At 37.4% G+C, this 8,623-nt stretch overlaps 1 long non-coding RNA gene across 1 annotated transcript; it reads left to right on the top strand.

The window, feature by feature from the left end:
- Window positions 1-2,814: 2,814 nt before the first annotated feature.
- LOC118257132 (uncharacterized) lies at window positions 2,815-7,851 on the top strand. Its single transcript, XR_004781473.2, has 4 exons — window positions 2,815-2,851; window positions 4,132-4,212; window positions 5,670-5,756; window positions 7,231-7,851. It is a non-coding gene; the product is annotated as an uncharacterized LOC118257132 (long non-coding RNA).
- Window positions 7,852-8,623: the final 772 nt, after the last annotated feature.

The raw sequence follows: 8,623 nt of genomic DNA, 5'->3' as shown, positions 1-8,623 counted from the left end.
GGTGCAGCAGGCTGCAACTGGCCAGGTGCATTACCCCGTAAACAGGAGGAATTCGTGTGTAGTACAAAACTGATGTCATTGTATCAGCTTGGTTTTACTTTGTTTTTTTGTTAGGTGTGTAACCGAGCCCAGCAGTCAGAATGATTCAGAGTTCCTGCTTGCCAAAACAGAGCTTCTGGACAGTCCAAAACAGGATGCAGACTTGTGTGGCGCTGAAGCTGCTCCCCGTTTTCCTTACCAAACCAGCTGCCAGACACAGAGCTCCCAGAGCCAGCAAGAAGCAGCCTTTGCTCTTACCCGTATTCTTGAATCTGGCAAGCTTAGTGTCAACAAATAACCAAGTCCAGAAAGAAAGATGAGAAAGTATGAATGTTTTATTGTGAGGAAAGGACAACGATGAATTCCGTATTCTTACCCAGTCTCTTTACACTTTTCCAGTAGCACAAAGGGGCTGTAGAGTTCTTGAAATTTCTCCCTTGAGGCTACTCCTTGTGCAGAGGTTTCCTCACTTTGAACAGCTATTTTGAGCTGCTGCAACGATCCATAGGGGGCTGTGGCAGCAAAGTAATTCTGAGCTGCCAACTTAGATGAGAGGCATTGCCAAGAATAATGAAGATTCAAATATGGAATAAAGCCTCATTTACGGGCAACGGCAGCAAAGGCTCATGCTCGCTCTTTGTGAAGGAGAACATTCATTGTAATATTTACGTAAAGGTTAATGTTACGCTAGTTCTCTGCTACCCTGGCATGTGACCACGAGAAGCAAAAACTAGTGTGCTGTGAGGAGGAGGAGCACCTTTGCTGCCTTCCTCAATCATTTTGATGGTCGCTACAAAAAGAACAAAAAAGCAAGTTGCTAGAAAGCCAGTGCATGCCCAGAGAATGCATGACTTTCACGATATTTCCCCCCTGTTTTTTAAAAAACAAAAGCAGTTCATCTATAATATGGCCAACTTGGCCCTGCTCCTCCATTCCTGTTTCAGTTTACTTGCCCCACTTCTCAGATTTCTGCTTGCAGGGAGAATGGCAACAAGAGCCAACTTCACATTTCAGTGAGTCAAAAGTCAGGAACAGTTTTGTAGCAAATCTGGGCTGTTCATTTACGTTAGGGAAGTTCTGAGTTGTTTTACTATAGTAACAAGCAACAGCAACGTTTCAGTAACTCGAGCAATTTTTAGCACAAAATTGGAATCTCAAGTATCTCAAATGGTTATTTCCTACTTCTTGTCTACAACCAGCAAATATCCTTCTAAATTAAATGAGAAAATAAATACAAAGAATTGTCCTGCTATGAAATCCTTCTCAGGATGCCATTATGGTTTCCCCTGCAGTTAGCTCAGATTTGACTGACAGAACTTGTAAGTGTAGCACTGACACTCACTTTGTCTGCCGACAAATGGCAATTGCTGATCAAAACCAGGAAACTTTGACAATTAATTAATTCTCGTAAAATTCTGTATACATTGAATAGCAACAGTAGATGTAACATTCATTTAATACTTGGACATTGTATGTTGTTTTTTATTATTAATTTACTGAAGATTCTCAAAGTTTAGCTTAAATGTCTAGGAGCAAATGTTTGGCCAATAGAATAACCACTTGATTCCACTTTGAAAATGTGAATGAAATAAACACACTAAGAATTTCAACTTTGAACTAAAGTGTAGTTGATATTAGTTTGTGTTCTAGAGGTCCACACGTCATGGCTACAAAATCACCACTGCAGGTGTTAGCCACCTTTTTGGTGATAGGTGTGAAATTTGTTTCTCTCCATTCATTGGGTACTAGACCCCTGAGTTTACATGCTAGTTCCTTTCAGAAATGGAGTGGAGATGGAGAAGTCTCTCTCAAGATGCAGTCTCTTGAACAGACTGCATTAATTTTCCTGAGTTTTGCTTTGTTCTGAACTTTGCTTTTCCATACTCCTGCTATTATCTAAACCATCTTTGCTCCAGTAATGGGTCATTGTCCTCATTAAAAACTGAGGCACATTATTTTTTTTTTCAGATCGGTAGTGAAGCACAATTTATCTTTTGCCAAGATTATCTTCCATCTCTCTCCACTTCCTACTGCATAGCAGCTACAGTCTTTTATTTTCTTTTGTTTATGGGATGAAGAATCTTTGTTGCTGTTTGCTTTTCATATCTTTTTTGAAGTCTAACTCAGCTTGATTTTTGGCAATTCTCATTTTGTCCTTTCTTTTCATGATCCCTCAGATAACTTTTCCTTTGTGTTTAGTCCTCTGCCAGTTTCTAAGTGTTTCAGTTTTTGCTTATGGTTATTTATTGAACTAGCTCTGAAGCCCTTCTGTAGAACTTTCCCTGCTTTCTTAAGACAAAAAGTCTGCATACCATGATCCTTTTCATTGAAAATAATTACATTATCCTCAATATTTGGATTCCTCAGTCCCTGACTTCACAGGTAAGTTCCCTTGATTTATCAAACTTGTCTTTTTGAAATTGAGAGTATTGTGTACTCTTGGAGTAGGAGCTTTTACCATCTTTCCCCAAATCAATTTTGACCTAAGCAAATTTTATCTATTGTAACCCTCTTCTGTCATTAATCTGAACTCCTATTTTTTAGTCAGTGACTATCATGCCTATACACATTTGATTAATTAATATAATGCACTGAATGCAATGATGAATGTAATTCACAATGTAAGGATTCAAATGTAAATGTTTTGTCTTTATGAAGATTGCTCATAAATGCTTTTATCTAAATTGGAGTTATATTCTACTTCACTTTTTAATTTATACTTAATCTATTAAATATATGGTCTTAATTTAACCATATTCTAAACTTGCATTTATAGGTGTTCTTCAGAGGGGGACTGAAAAAAGTGATTTAGGTAATCATCCTTTTTTTTCATAGTGATATTATTTTTTCAGCATTCTGAAAAGTTGTGTATCAATCTCTACCTTGGGATAATTAAAAACCGCACAGAAACTGCTGCTTGAGATGTTTTGCAGTTGTGTTCCTGAAAATAAATTGACTCTCCTAAACCTCCCTCACTCTGAGGTATGGCATCAGTAGTAACTTTGAAGCAATGTTGATTTTCAGTCAGTGCTACAAAGCAAGAAAATTACCATCTGAGATCCTAAAAATATCCAAGATTACCTTACTAAATGAGGCAAACCAACAGCTTTCCTTATGACCCTAGTCTTCCTATGGCACCTGAAAACAAAGCTTTCAGTCAATAAAAATCTTACATACTTTAAGACCAAACGCAATCTCCAGAAGCCCCAATCATATCGGTCATGAGATTCCAGTCTAAAGGAGGTCAATATGCAAACAAAGGCCTTGCTCCTGCAAACATTTATATGTTTAACATTTAAACTAATTTGAAATCAATAGAGGTACACAAATCTATGATGCTATTCATGTACTGAAGTATTAGTGTGGACAACAATGAGAAAAGCAGATTCCTCTTAGGTTCTTGAGAGGAAAAAAGGGTAATTTTTTACTATTATAATATTCTGTCACCAGGATACAAGATAATCAGAGGTGACCTTCAAGGAGGGCTTCCACAGAGGAATATGGATGCTGCCCTTTTTATTTATTTATTTTTTTGGTCAAGAAATTAGTAGAATGGAATTGTATTCACAATAGGAATTCAGGTTGCATCTACTTTCCCACCCACCCACTACTCTACCCACCCATACCCAATGTACAAGAGAAACATCACCCAAAAATTAGATGTTTAAGTTAAATAGTTTCTAACATTTGCATTGACACGTGCTGTAGTTAAATGCTAAATGAAAACACAAGACATCTTTATTAGTTTGTTTCATTTCCTTCATTTAGATCATTAACAGTTTGTACCTGAGACCTCTCTCCATTATCTTCTGATAAGCAGGTAAACCAAAAAAGCTGTAGCAGTCAAGAGAGAAAACAGATGATTTGGTTCAGCAAAAAGTGCAAAAATTATTTATACTTCAAGGAAAAGTCAAAACTCCAACTTTTCAAATATCCAGTCTGGACTTTATAAGAGCTTTATCTGAAGGACCCAGCCTGGGAAGGATAGAATTTCAACCACATGGAGGAATTTTATTTACACAGAGTTTACAAAGATGCACCCTACCTTCTCTCTCCCCCACCCCCTCTTTTTTTTATGACATGACATGCAAGGCCTATAGTTGAAGTTAAAAGGATTCTCAGGAAGTCATCGTTGAAACAGTGAAAAATATGTTTCTCATAAAGAGTGCACAGGTAAGCCCAAAGTTCAGTTTAAGACAATGTTCCTTTTGTTTTCATGTAGTCTGTGCTGGCGGTGAAGCATGTTCATTCTTTATTGAATTGACTGAAGAAAACCAGGCTGCCTCCTCTTCATACTGGTCGTTTCTGCAGAGACATCCGATTGTAATTGATTTATAATCAACCCTCTTCAGGGAAAATTTCATCACATTTGTCACAAAAGCAATGAAAAAAATATTTATATTGCTTGCAATTGCTTATATTGTTTCTAATTGTTCATTTATATAAAGAAGAGATATACATTAGTTATATTATTATCAACGTTAATAAGCCTAAGAATAAAAAATCACCAGTTAGGTCTTAAACTAATGAGATTTGTTCAAAAATAATGAGATTTCAGACATCAATAAATAGGGATTTGACCTCTGGGATGTTTCTCAATGTGTACATGGCAAAATTTTAAAACTCTGAAACTGAAGCCAAAAGAAAACATGAGGCTATCACATGAATAGAAATACAAACCTTAAAATAAGACACTGAACAATATTGATATGATAAAAGCAAAATGGCTCTACCACTGCTTTTGCAGGCTGCTATATTTCATCCATAGCATGAAAAAAGCTGCCTTATAACAAAGAAGAGTAGATACCAGATGTAATGTATAATTGGCTGTTTTACAATTGAATTAATTTATTCTACTCTATGCGACTGTCATTTACGTCTCTCTGCAGTAGTGTTCCCTGTTGACAATGCAGTAGCTGAGCTTGTGTCAGCATTTCAAAAAAAACAACCCAACACCCTTTAAACAAAGGTTGTGACTCATTTCTGAAAGTTGGTCTAGGATAAATCGTGACAGAGTGCGTACTTTTGTATGACAGAAAGAAGTAATCTATCCATTTTGAAGTCTGGAAGGCAAAGCTTGTACATAAGTGGAGCTGCTGCTGATAACATCCAACAAGGTTCTGGCAAAAAATACTAGTTTTTCATGTCTCCTTTTTGCCCTTTTTGCCATGGATCAGTAGTCCTGAATTAAACTGTAGTGTACTTTGGGCCCTTACCGTTCATGAATGTTTCTTTAGTAGTTTAATACTACCCTTGCCTCTATGTTTTCAAAATACTAACTAAGGTCTGCAACGCACGACTTTCTTTGGCTGCAGCTTTGAACTTGTGCACCAGCAAGGCTCGTTGTGGTAGATGACAGACATGGAAGTTTTTTGCACATATTACTGACTGCAAGCTCAAGGGTCTTTTTGTCATTTGATCAACAGATAGAATATCTCTTAATAGCAATTTCCTTTCACGTGTAATGATAGACTACATGCTGTCTGGTTATGAAAAAAAGGCACATCGTGAGCAATATAGTCAGTTTAATCATATATATATATATTAACCTTTGTTGCAACATATAACATGCTATAAAAAATAATAATTCTGTTTTCATCTCCGTCCTACTTTCTCTCTGTTCTCTTTAGTTCATATTTCAACAAGGTGTTCAAGACTTGTCATCTGAAGAACTCCTCTGATCTGGATACTCTACATCCAAACCTGCCCAAGAAAAGGTAATTTGGTCCTTGTAGTAAGTGACATACATGGACAATTGTAGGAGACAGTATACATTTTCTTGACTCACAGTCACCTGATGTACTTGGGAGTACAAGAAGTTAATAACTTAATATTATGTCTTCAAATTGTAAAGCATCATGTACAGATGTTACTTATGATTTCTCTGTGATTTAAAGGTGTTAATTTAGCTATTCTCTTCAATCTCTAGTTTTACAAGGAAAAAAGGCAAGATTTAGACAAGTAATTAAGAATTTATTTACCTTCCTCTATATCCATATCAGATCTGTTTATGTCAGAAAAATAATGTAATTCAGCATGCTATCACTATGTCATTTCCTATGACTACTGGAGTGGTGAAGTTTTACTGGTTGCTCAGTTTAATTTTCTAGCCTAGAACAGAACACATTTTAGTTTGAGAAACTTCACATATTGAATTTTACATAGAAAAATAGAAAATACTCTTTATACAGACCCTCAATAAGTTCTGTCCAGGTTCTGCCTATTTCCTCTGCCTCTGATTGTCTGCCCCATATTTTTGCACCTTTCCCTGTTGAAGTATTCTTCTCAACGATGTCTGTGTCTGTTTACTTTGTGGACACTTATAAGATGTCCGACTGCTCTGTGGCAAAACTATTCATGAAAAAGTTGATCGATATTTCCCTTTGGTCAAAGAACTTCCAAGTCATTTCTTGGCTTTCAAAAGCCATGCATTTGAGCTCTTTGGAAGGTATCATGTTTCTTTTTTTGCTAGGAAATGTCTGAAGTGATTACAGATGCAACCAGAGAAATTCATGACGTTTAACTTTACATATGCAATGTAGATGTTGATAAGTTAGCCTGTCACCCAGCGCTTCACTTGGTGGTCAGCGTAGAAGAACAGGTATGTCTAGGGCATGAATCACCCGATCTATTTTAGACAAGGTTTCATTAAATTTTCTAGGTACACCAAAGGGGCTACTTGTTCTACAGGTCCATCAGTACAGCATGTAAACTTTCTCTCATTTCTTTCAGGATACAATCACTTAGTTTTTGGGGCATTTATTTTCAGTTTAATTTGAAACCATGCAGTTTTCCAAAACAGGGAAAAGTGTCACAGTTCATTCAAACCTCTTTCAATAGAATGGTGTTTGCTGATGTTCAAAAATGAGGCATAGTCCCACAAATAGTTTCTTGTGACCGTAGTAGCTTCTTGTGAAGGGCTCACGAAAGGTTTAAAAACATGGAAGAGTAGGCATCAGGGAGGTAGTGAAACTCTATGGCCAGTCTGGGAAGAGTGAGCAGAGAACTTAACTTCCTATGCAGAAACAGCAATGATCTTTTTACACATTTTCAAGAGCACTACAAGCTAAGTTATAATAAAAATAATATATGGAATAATTTATTTTATTAACATAATCTATTTAAATTGCCAATGATTTTGCATGAATGCTGCATGAAATAGCTGCATCAAAGCATGCCTTTCTCTTTCAGGGACTGAAAGACTGATGCATTTTTGCTGGAGAGAAAATCATATTAAGTTTCTTAGAAAACTTATGAAGAATGGCTACAAATACCCCTGTTCAGGTGTACATCCCTACATCGATCTGAGAGCTTTTGTCTTCCGCCTTTACAGCATCAGCACTGGAATTTGTCTTATCTGCCCTGAGATGTCTGCATTACTGATGTCTGCATCTCAGCTAGTTCTCTAGACCTCGAGTCTGTAACTGACAACCCCAAGGTTTAAAGATATGACTACATGAGCAAGTATGCTGTCAGCCTACAACAGCTGACGCTGCAACATCAGAGTACATTTATACGTAGCCGCTTAGCCTGACACAACCCAGCCTCACTATGTGTGGTTGTGTTGGGTGGAGCCACAGCAAAATGTCAGGAGGCATCCTTGTACCAACATGTACTGCACTTCTCTGTGCAGAATTCTTCCAGTGTCAAGATATTAGAATCAGTCTCCCACAATTCTGTATTACATGGTGTTTTCTAAAATAAAACTTTTTTTTTTTTAGTTATTAGATCTATATTTTGCTATTTTGTCTCTCTGCCATCAACATGAGATCTGCAAAGGCTAATGTACCTTACATTTCTGGTTCGCATATCTCTGATATACGTGGGACTTCAGCAACCCCTTCTAAAATGGTGATGAGTGATGGGAGAAGAATGACAAAATTTTGGGGAGGAGAAAAAAAATAACTTCAGACCACGGAATAATAATGTTTCTGGGCCTGAAAAACACACCGGAGGGTGAAAGTGCATGTTGCAGATTTTGGATGACGAGTGCTGGATGAAGAAATTCAGAATGAAGAAAGCCACAAAAATGAAATTGCATGCTGAAGAGGTAGTGGCTCTGGCCCTTCATCAAAGAGACATCAGAGCGAGAGCCACTCTGACGACAGATAAGCAAATACCAATCACGCTCTAGAAGTTTGCATTGCTAGCATGCTTACCAGACAGTGGGCAATCAATTGGGCTGGAAAATCCACAATAAAGACAGTTGTCATGCAGGTCTGCAAGACCATTAAGTATCTCCTACTTTCCTAAGATTATGACTCAGGGTGGTGCCTGGGGAACAGAGCCATCTGAAGCAGGGGATGGTGAGATTGTGGTAGGGAAATAGACGGGACGCATCCTGAGTCTGCACCCTCTGAATACAAATAGGCATATTTGTCCATGATGTAAACCCTGGCTGATCAAGAAAGACGTGCAATACTTATAGGAAACATTTTTCTTTGACTGTTTTGTTTTGTTTTTTAATTGAAGCATGGACAGTGAAACTTAGCCTTTCCTTCTCAAATGCAGAAACCAAAAAGGAGAGATTCAAGAGATTCAATGCTCATTTCAGCAAATGCGAGGTGACTTTGGATGACTTAAA

The sequence above is a fragment of the Cygnus atratus genome, chromosome 3 (assembly GCF_013377495.2).
Source record: "Cygnus atratus isolate AKBS03 ecotype Queensland, Australia chromosome 3, CAtr_DNAZoo_HiC_assembly, whole genome shotgun sequence".
NCBI lineage: Eukaryota > Metazoa > Chordata > Aves > Anseriformes > Anatidae > Cygnus > Cygnus atratus.
Note: the sequence above shows the minus strand (reverse complement) of the source record. Positions and strands in the feature narration are given on the sequence as shown.